Source organism: Camelus bactrianus, chromosome 16 (genome assembly GCF_048773025.1).
Source record: "Camelus bactrianus isolate YW-2024 breed Bactrian camel chromosome 16, ASM4877302v1, whole genome shotgun sequence".
In the NCBI taxonomy this organism is placed as follows: Eukaryota; Metazoa; Chordata; class Mammalia; order Artiodactyla; family Camelidae; genus Camelus; species Camelus bactrianus.
Window position 1 is genome coordinate 51,091,039 of NC_133554.1, and position 11,556 is coordinate 51,102,594.

Genomic DNA, 11,556 nt, shown 5'->3' on the forward strand with positions numbered 1-11,556 from the left:
TGACCAAGAATTATGAGGACGCTCCCTCTGCCCATCACCCCGCTGTAACACGTACACACACATGCGGGTACCACCATTCCAGACTTGTGCACACATGCATAGAACTAAGTGCATCCATGTAGATGCCAGAGTCCTCAACTTTAAGGATTCTCGTTTGTGATGTTGGTAAGACCAAAGGGGAAATTCAGCCCCCAGACGGACAAGCATCACACAATTTGAGGCATTTGGCCTGAATTATTTATTGTTCATTATATGTGTTACGGCTACAAGAAAAGAAATAGTAATACTAGTGGGATTTTGGGTGATTCTCATTTTTTTTTCTTTATAATCTATTTATGGTTATATTTTTTACCTGGAAAATATACCTCCTTTTTAGGTCTTATTCAAGATTGTTGAGTTAAAACATGGTTCATTTTCCCCATTCTTTTCTCTGTTTTATGATAGATGCATTAGTTTATAAAATATCATCTGAATAGCACTTTGCCAAAATCCATAGGTTTTAGGGTCTGTAGCATTCTTATGTTTTTTTTTTTAACATTTTTTATTGATTTATAATCATTTTACAATGTTGTGTCAAATTCCAGTGTTCAGCACAATTTTTCAGTCATTCATGGACATATACACACTCATTGTCACATTTTTTTCTCTGTGAGTTATCATAACATTTTGTGTATATTTCCCTGTGCTGTACAGTGTAGTCTATTCTACAATTTTGAAATCCAAGTCTATCCCTTCCCACCCTCCACCCCCCTGGTAACCACAAGTCTGTATTCTCTGTCTGTGAGTCTATTTCTGTCCTTTATTTACACTTTGTTTTTGTTTGTTTGTTTGTTTTTGTTTTTGTTTTTTAGATTCCACATATGAGCGATCTCATATGGTATTTTTCTTTCTCTTTCTGGCTTACTTCACTTAGAATGACATTCTCCAGGAGCATCCATGTTGCTGCAAATGGCATTATGTTGTCGGTTTTTATGGCTGAGTAGTATTCCATTGTATAAATATACCACCTCTTCTTTATCCAGTCACCTGTTGATGGGCATTTAGGCTGTTTCCATGTTTTGGCTATTGTAAATAGTGCTGCTATGAACATTGGGGTGCAGGTGTCATCCTGAAGTAGATTTCCTTCTGGATACAAGCCCAGGAGTGGGATTCCTGGGTCATAAGGTAAGTCTATTCCTAGTGTTTTGAGGAATCTCCACACTGTTTTCCATAGTGGCTGCACCAAACTGCATTCCCACCAGCAGTGTAGGAGATTTCCCCTTTCTCCACAGCCTCTCCAGCATTTGTCATTTGTGGATTTTTGAATGACGGCCATTCTGACTGGTGTGAGGTGATACCTCATTGTAGTTTTGATTTGCATTTCTCTGATAATTAGTGATATTGAGCATTTTTTCATGTGCTTTTTGATCATTTGTATGTCTTCCTTGGAGAATTGCTTGTTTAGGTCTTCTGCCCATTTTTGGATTGGGTTGTTTATTTTTTTCTTATTGAGTCGTATGAGCTGCTTATATAGTCTGGAGATCAAGCCTTTGTCAGTTTCACTTGCAAAAATTTTCTCCCATTCCGTAGGTTTTCTTCTTGTTTTATTTCTGATTTCCTTTGCTGTGCAGAAGCTTGTAAGTTTCATTAGGTCCCATTTGTTTATTCTTGCTTTTATTTCTTCTAGGAGAAAATTTTTTAAATGTATGTCAGATAATGTTTTGCCTATGTTTTCCTCTAGGAGGTTTCTTGTATCTTGTCTTATGTTTAAGTCTTTAATCCATTTTGAGTTGATTTTTGTATATGGTGTAAGGGAGTGTTCTAGCTTCATTGTTTTACATGCTGCTGTCCAGTTTTCCCAACACCATTTGCTGAAGAGACTGTCTTTATTCCATTGTATATTCTTGCCTCCTTTGTCAAAGATGAGTTGACCAAAAGTTTGTGGGTTCATTTCTGGACTCTCTATTCTGTTCCATTGGTCTATATGTCTGTTTTGGTACCAATACCATGCTGTCTTGATGACTGTAGCTCTATAGTATTGTCTGAAGTCTGGGAGAGTTATTCCTCCAGCCTCTTTCTTTCTCTTCAGTAATGCTTTGGCAATTCTAAGTCTTTGATGGTTCCATATAAATTTTATTATGATTTGTTCTGGTTCTGTGAAATATGTCCTGGGTAATTTGATAGGGATTGCATTAAATCTGTAGATTGCCTTGGGCAGTGTGACCATTTTAACAATATTGATTCTTCCAATCCAAGAGCATGGAATATCTTTCCATTTTTTAAAGTCTTCTTTAATTTCCTTCATCAATGGTTTATAGTTTTCTGTGTATAATTCTTTCACCTCCTTGGTTAGATTTATTCCCAGATATTTTATTACTTTGGGTGCTATTTTAAAGGGGATTGTTTCTTTACTTTCTTTTTCTGTTTATTTATCGTTAGTGTAAAGAAATGCAACTGATTTTTGAACGTTAATTTTGTAACCTGCTACCTTGCTGAATTCTTCAATCAGCTCTAGTAGCTTTTGTGTGGACCTTTCAGGGTTTTCTATATATAGTAACATTGTTTTTTTTTTTTTTTTAATTTCTAAGTACTTTGTAATAACCCAAAGGTTATCAAGACTCCTTTAAAATGTCCAGTTCGCTATTTGCTTTTTGGGTTGTTGTTTTTGTGTGTAAGGAGGCTACCTTGTTCCTTTTGTCTTTAATATCTAACTTTATTGAACTGTGGTCAGCAAACATGTACTATATTACTTTCTTTAAAGCCTAAAGGCCAATTTTTGTGAGTATGCCATGACTGAAATGAAAGTTTATTTGCCCTTTGTTAGGTACAAAGTCTATGTGTTTATATGACTCTTAATTATGTCATATAATTCAAATATTCAGTACCCTTTAATGCCTTTTATCTATTCAGTCTCTTGACTCTTGAGATAAATGTGTTTCAGTCTCTACCATGATGGTGGAATAGTCCATTTCTACTAGTATTTAATGACACTTGCTTCCTGTGTATCTCAGTGGCATATTAAGTGTGTTCGTGTTAATGATTGTTAAATCTTATAGGTAAACTATAACTTCATCCAATAAAATGTCCTTTCTATCTTGAATTATTTTTTGTCAGACATTAATATAGCAATGCTGTTTTACAGTTTTTTGGGAGGTTTTTTTGGTTTTTACCCAGTATATCTTTTTTTCCCCCTTTATTCTCTTTTTATGTCTGATTATTTTTACATGTCTGATTTTTAGACCAAATTTGAGAAGACTATAATTATTATGAATATTCACATTTTATATTTTCCTTGTTCCTTCTCTCTTTTCTATCCATTCATGTATTGATGTATTTGTCTTTAATTTTTTTCTTCCATTGACTTATGTATGTATGTCCTATTTTATTTTGTGGTTGTCCTTTGTATTTAGACTAATCATTCTGAAAATGCCTAGAACTGGTTTGCATTTCTATCTATTTTTTTCATTAAGACAAAAACTCAACATACTATCACCTCTCTTCCTCATACCCATATGCTTCAAATTTCTGCACCCCCTAGTATGTAATAAGAATCAGAGCTGAATGAATTTTTATGGGTTTTTATTTTAAATTCGATGCAAATTCATTATGCTCCCTAAATTAAGACGCAACAGACACCACAGTGATCCAAGTGGAACAGAAATTTTTACAACGTCAACAAAGGAAACTGGATTAAGTTGTAAATTCCAGGAAATAGGTCAGGTTGTTTATTTGACACGGAACACAGCTGCCTTTCCCAGTCTGGTCCTGGGATCCACATCAACTTACCTTTCACCCAACATTGCACGTGGTAAAGAACCATTCTGAATTTAAACCGATCCTCCGAGTCATTCTGAGGCACTGGAGTTTGAGACGTCCTGCACTAGCAGACAGAGACATGACCTCCTCCCCCTCCTCCCTCCACCCAGAGTTTCTATGTAGCAGGCTTGGGAAGGGGCCCCAGAATTTGCATTTCTAACAAGTTTCCAAGAGGTGCACAAGAGCCTGACTCATGGACCTCACATGAGGAACAACTGGTCTAGTGCAATAAATCCTCATTGGGAGCCTGGGATATTTATCTTGACTGTAACAGACTAGATCTGTCGTCTTGGGAAAGCCGTTTACTCTTCCAAGAGTCCCGTTTCCTCAAGGAAAGGAGAAGAGGAAGAATCAGATGGTTTCTAAGGTCTAGCTAACTCTAGTTTGGTTTTTTCCCCCTCCATAAAGAAGTTTATTTTCTGTTACATTTGATAAAAGAGCGTCATGTTGTATTCATCAGTGAGTTTGAGATAATTACATAAAGATTTTTTTCTTTTAGCATTTATACATCAGTAAAAAATAATTTCATACAAAAAGAGACAATAGATGTGCTAGAGGCAAGAAAAGGGGAAGTAAAATTCAACCAGCATCGAGAGTACCTTACATAAGTCATGCCATTAATATTTATATGTTTATATAATGGGCCAAAACTTTGCTTCTGTGTATATTTTTTTTTAGCAGTCAAATGAAAGGAAAATGGTCAAAGTAAGATAAGGGGTTTAGGAATTACATAAAGTGATTCAAAGGTGAAGGAAAATACATCTATTCAGGGAGCCTGGTTGAAACAGTGAGAGGACTTGGGTAACAGGGAGCTTTGGAGATCAACTTGAAGTGACAGATAAGATTTGAATGGATAGAGATGGTGGGGAGGACATTTCAAACAGAATGCCTGCTGCAAACACACATAAACGCAGGAGACAACGTCTATCTCCACAACCACCAAGAGACCCATCTTGTCTCAGGCAGGGATTTTGCAACCCTGGAACTGTTGACAATGTCTAGAGATATATTTGGTTGTCACAATTGGTAGGAAGGTGGGGGGATGCTGTCAGCATCTAGACCAAGAGTCTGCTAGAGATTCTACCATACACAGGACGGCTCCCCACAGCAAAATATTCAGTCCAATATGTCAGTAGAGTTGCAGCTGAGAAGCCCCAGTCAAGGCTGTAGCTGCTTTGAGATATTCATGAGGAATATGATGGGAAAGTAGCTTAAGGATTTTAAATGATTTTTGCTTGAAATAGAAGGTTGTGAGCAACCACGGATGTCTTTTGAGTAAGGGAGCGATACAGGTGTCGTGCCTTTTAGGACGATGAAGAATCAAATGCAGAGAGTTGATTGGAGGAGTAAGAGATGAAGACGGAAGCTGGGTAGACTCGCCGGGAGCCTGTGGCAGTATTTCAGGTGAGAGGTAATGAGTACTTGAACTTGAGAATGGAAAGGAAGTGATCAATTCCAGAGGCGATGCGCAAGAGGAATGTTCATGACTTGGCAACTGTTTAAATCACGGGAGGGGAGAAGGAGGCCAGAAGAGTCAAAGCCTGGCCACAGCACGGCTGAATCAAGGAACAGAGGAGTCAGGGGAGAAGGCTAGTTGGGAGGGTCAGGAATACACATTGATTTTGAGGTGGGCAGGATGTTTACAGGTAGACACACCAAGAAGGCTGCTGGGAGGCAGCTCGATTCAAAGTAACACTCTTGTCCACGTTCCGAAAGCCTTCCAGCTGAGCCAAATCCAAGTTACCACCCTCATCTGCAGCAATGTAATTTTTTCAGCCTCAGGTGGGAGGGGGGCCCAGGCTTGGCCCTTCAGCAATTCAAGGAGTGAGACCCCCCCCATGGCCAGTCTCAGCCTAGTGTTGTTGGAGTTCACACCATGTTGAAGAACAGACAAGGCGGGTCATGGGTTTTGGTGACTACAAGTTGTGTCTGCCTCTGTGTACATCTTCCCTGACTTCAGGGTTGTAAATCTGCGAGTCACATTGGCTCTCTGGGCATGAGTTCACATTTATGTAAATCACCTTCGCATGCTGCTGCATATCCCCTCAAGTCGACTGTTCAGCACATCCTGACATGTACATTGGAGAGGCTTCCATGAATTACATTCTTTGTTCTAATCCCACATTGACTCATTCCCATGTATCTGCCATCACTCCTGCTGCAACTTGACCCACGGGGCTTTCTTAGCCTTGTTACATACGTCTTACTTTACAGTGAGCAAAGACGCTCTCCCTCCTCCTCTTGTGGCAGGATTGGAAGCAGAGGAGGCCAGGAATTAATCACTGCCCACAGCATATGCACACAGGCATTCTGATATATTCATTAGATGGCAGCACGGATAGTTTAATTCCTCCTGACGTCTACGAGGCACGTTTTCTTCCACCTCAGGATTTCCTCATGCTTCCAGCTCCATAGAATCATGCGATGCCCAGAATCCACATATTCTGTGGATTCCAACCCTGTTGTCACCATGCAACGTGAATTTATGTTACAAAGAGTGAGCACAATGTAAGGTAACTGAACTCTAGTCAGTTGCAAAACTTCTTTCTTGCCTATGTCTCGTGAGCGTTCTGTGAGCTGATCTGTCAATGTGCTGTCCCAGTGGCAGAAGCATGTATATTCCATGAACGTTGTTGACTGGGCTGGATTTGGTACCCAGCGTCCTTAAGGTACTTATCTCCATGGCCATCAGTTCAACACACCCAAGAAGATGAACATATGGCGGCGTGATCCACCATGAGACCTGCTGAAAGATGATCTTTATGGCAAGCTTTTCCTAGGGGGGAAAAGGACAGAAGAAGGTAATTATTTCCTTCTCATCTACCACATTCCATGTGCCAATAAAGAAATAACTTCCAGGCCAACTGGTCAGTGCCACTGATCTGCCATGCTTAGCATGGATGCTGACTCAGGATCCTGAGAAACTTACATCTCACTGGGCTACAACCCTTCCTCATCACTGCAGAATCCATGTCTTGGATACTTCCGCCTAGCTGCAAGACTGTAATTCCCTTCCTTGCTACTTCCATTTTTTCTGCATAATTCACATTCCCAGAGGTTTGTGGTAATCATCAGCAAACGCTTTAGAAGCAGAAGGTATCATAGTTGGGATGGGGGAGGGAGGGTTTGCTTGAAAGTAAGAGAGACAAAGAAAAGCTTCATCAACCGCATAATTCTCCCAAACTAGTTCTTCTTCCTTAGCCCATTTTAAGTTGAAGTCTGTTTGAAAATTCAGTGTTTAAAGAAGATAAAGAATAAAGGGTGGGATGACCAAACAAGCAAACCAACCCTGGAAAATATGGCTTCTTGAAAAGCTGTGGAAAGGATTGAGATTCCTTGTCTAAAAGGATTGAGATGGTTGCGTGAATGTTTCATTTAATAGTTGGGACTTCTCGGCAGATAAAGTGCTCCCTGGGGCTCTCAAAGAGCCTTCCAGAATGGGATATGTATCAAAATAATTCCTTAGAGGTCTTCAAAGGAGAACATAACTTTAGAAATTCTTTTTTCCACATAAGGCTTAGTCAGTCATAATCTTTCATCCCTCTGGTTGTATTAATCTGGAAAATCTTTCCGCAAAAGTCACCTTCAGACTCTAAAAGTCAGCTGCAATGATATAATCTTACAGCAATAAAGTTAAAAGTGTGCCCTTAATAATATCTTAGATTAATGGCATGTATTTCCAGGGGTCTTCCTGACCCAACAAACGCTTCTATTCAGATCTTGTCAAAAATGACCACCGGACTGAGTTGGGAACTGATGCTCATCAGTATCTAGAAATCATTTGAGTCTGACTATTCCCAGGAATTACCACCTAGGCTCCCCAACATTCCACTCTGCACGCACATTTTACGCATTCACACACACAGACACACACTAACGTTAGTTCTATGTAGACCTGTATAATTTTCCATTGTATCCTCAACAGCTCTTTCCCTGTGACAGTCTTAGATGAAAAAGCACCACGCATATTGTTACATAGTCTTCCACCTGCAAACGGAAGAGGGATTTATTAATTCTCCAGATTAAACGAAGGTACCATGATTTCTGCTAAACCTAAGTGCAGCATCATTCAGGATCCATAATCAGTAAACAACTTACCCTAAGAACTTGAAAGTAATTCATTAGCTACCTATATTAATCCAGAAACTCCTGGGGAAAAATCCTTTGGGTTATTCATTTAGGCTCAGTGAGTAAGGACCTTGCCCCTTTTAATAAAACCAGAAGGATCTAAACTGCTTGGTGTGTCACGATTCATTGTATCTCAGGATAAAGATAGAAGTTAACTAAATAGCCTTCGTCACCTCTCATCAACCAGACAATGATTTAGTGTAAGTAACTAAGGATAAATATTTTTAATGGCAAAGGAAAGTGAGTTCTCTCGGCCACCGACCCAGTATTTGGCAATCTTGTTAACTTTAGGTCTTCCTTTAAAAGAATTACAGGAAAGCATAAATTGTTTAGGATAATTCTGGGCAATCTTTGAAACCTGTGAATATTTTTGTTAAAAACACCACTTTTGAAAAGGCCATCATGATCTTGAAAAAGTATGGTTAATTACCTATTCCTGAATTTTCAGAAGTTCTGACAATTTTCTCTTTCTTAAGCAGTAAAATCCCTGAGGAGTGAATCATTTTGGCACTTTCCTTGAAAAAAAAAAACAAAGACTACATGAATGCTGATGACAGAGTAAAGATGAAGCTGTGTTCTGGAAATTACCGTTGGCAGTTCTGTATGTGCTATGTGATGGCTGCTTGAGTCTGGGTGACATTGAGTTTTAAAAAATCATGAAAAAGGAATCAGAAATCATCATCTTCGTGGATTTTAATGACCTGCTTCGCCTTTATTTCTCAGACTGTTTCCACGCCAGTAAATTGGCTGGTGATGTCAATGTCAAAAATGTGACGTTACCTCTCAGGTGGATGGAGGTTTAAACAAACATATATATATTTACTGAGTTGGTTTGTAATTGGAATGAGAGTTTTCTCCTCTGCTTTGGCTGCATTTAGTCAAGTGGCTTATTTTTATTTTTATTTTTTCAACATGGCCGCCAACAACGATAATGAAAGCCACCTTGCTATGCGCCACTCATGGTTGTGAGCACTTAATAGTCAAGGTGACCCCCATCTAACCCTTAACTGGCTCTTTGTTACCGCTATTACTGTGGTACCACTATTATTTCCACATAAAGAAACTCAGATTTAAAGAAACTTGCTCCAAATTAAAAATTGTTACTAGATGGGCCAGGATTCGAGCCCAGGTCTTTCTGAGTCCAATCAATACTGATCACTACGTTGAGTCGTGTAGGACCGCTGTTTGTGGGACTACATGAAATGGGGGAGGTGACAGTCCCTTATTTGAAATTTATCTGGATGGATATTGGTCCATGTTTATTCTTTCACAACGTGTAGTGAGTCACTGATCTTAGTGTTTTCTTTGCCCAACAAGGTGTAGGCTTCCGTGAAAAAATGTCTGCATTGCCTCACTTGTATGTTAACTCTTTATTTCCCATACGTGCATGTATCGGATTCTCAAATTCAATGGCAGCTTTAATATTCTGAGTTATACAACCGTCAGTCATTTGCTTAAATCAAAAGGGGTTCAGGAAAACTTCAGAAGTCAATTTAAAAGTCTCAAGGAAGCAAATAAATCACACAATATCGCAGGACACAAGCAAAAGAAACTTTGAATCACTGGCTAATTAGATGTCAAATGTGTGATAATTCCAAGAGTGTATCTGTTCTTATGAAGTTAAAGTCTACAAAGTTAAAAATAATTGCCATGTTGATCACTGAAAGACTAATATATATATTTAGGAAATGTGTGATTAGTTATTTTGTACATGTTTTTATTTTTAGTTTAAATGATATTTTTCTATATTTTAAAACCTAGGTTTATTGAATTTGCAGTAAAAATATTTTAACTTAACCCTTAAAATCCTTTGAGACTCATAATTCGCATAGCTGTATACAGCTTGACATAGCATCGTTAATTAATTGGCATTTAAGTTACCAAGTTTATTTCACTGTGTGTAAGTAGGCTGAGCCACGGTTACCGTGCATGACGTGTAAGTGCAGTGACAAACCCCATTTAATCTGCCTAAGTCAGTACCTCGAACATAGATGAGTAAGTAAAAGCACTTTTATTTGGCAGTCCTCCACAAAAACACCCAAAACAACAAAATTAACCAAAAAAAAAAAAAAAAAAAGAAGAAGAAGAAGAAGAAGAAAGAAGAAATTTCTTCAGTGGAATGAGGACCACAGCTGGGGCACTGACAGTGATGAAGGTTTGCCAAGCACAATGAAATCTGGATTATTCTGAAGAAGACCATGAAGAGAAACTATATCTTTGGGTCTTAAGACATGTGGATGTTTTTTGTTTTTGTTTTTAAAGTAACAAAATCAAAGAGTCCGACCAAGGACCATTTTCTTGGAAAACCAAAATGTAGGAGCATGAGCTGGCCCAGGGAAAGACCACACCACCATCCAATTCTAGAGGGCCCCAGTTCCAGCCCCAGAGCATCAGAGAGGTGGGGACAGGGTCAATCTAAGAAGATGTCACCGCTTCCCAGGACTTCACATCCCAACAAGAGACTTCAACACATGTCTTGAGGGAGGCCAGCTGGAGAGGAGAAGGAAAGATGCAATTCTCTGCAGCTGTTGATTCAAAACCAGAGTCGTGAAGAAAAAAAAAAAAAAAAGCAACAACGAAAATGATCATGGGACCAAGCACCCAGGATAGTGAGGCCCGGAGAGAGACACAAAAACTCAGGACGTATTCCCGAAGCAGAGGGCAGACAGAGGAGGTGAAAACATGTTCTGAGTAAGCAGCCTCCGGGACACGGGGCAAACTGACAAAGCCCGGCATTCATCGGGCACTTGGTAAATATTCCTTGGGTGATGGAAACAAGGAGAGAAGAAAGGAAAGGAGGGACGTAGGGAGGAGAACAGAAGAGTGACAAGTGGCAGCCACTTACCTTCCTTATTTCCAAGGTTACACCCTTGCCACATATAGATGAAGTCTTTGTTTCTTTTTTGGTTTTCTACCAAACATCCAGAGCCCATGTGACAGGCTGGGTGTCTCTACATCTGGGCTGGAGCGGTCCACTGTGTTCTATCTTTAACTCCCAGGGCACACGGGAGTAGCCTAGGTCTCCCGAGAATTCCAAGAATAACCAACAGATAGAATTTCTCCTTCACACTTCTTTGAACACATCGTTAAAAATAACGGAAACCTATTTAATTTCAGCAAAGAGGCTATCTTTGGATTCCATGAGGATGAGGTAGAAGGATATGTATTTACACTTTAATTGGTGTCAGAATAAACATTTGTATTGGTGTCAATGTTTGAAACACATTAACTTTTAGAGCCTCGCGTTCTAAAAGTGATACACATCTGATGAATGCTTCTGAAAGTTTCTTAAACTTTCTTTGGCTCAGTTTTCTCATCTATAACATGGTAATAATAATACCTACCATGCATGGTGTGAGGATATAAAAGAAAAAAGTTATTCAAAACACGTAGCACAGTATCTGTTCCATTGTAGGGGTCTGATTACCCTAATTTAATAATATTTTTTGTGTCTATCTTTCCCAGAGTACTTTGGGAAAACCATTGTTTTTTTTTTTTTAACTACATTAAAGTCCCTGAAAGCTATAAAGTAGAGAAAGCCATATCTAACATTTCTAAAATGTTTAAAATTTTTTATTAAATTAAAAAAAACAAACCCAAAACCCTGAAAATGAAGGGTCATCTATGTAAGCT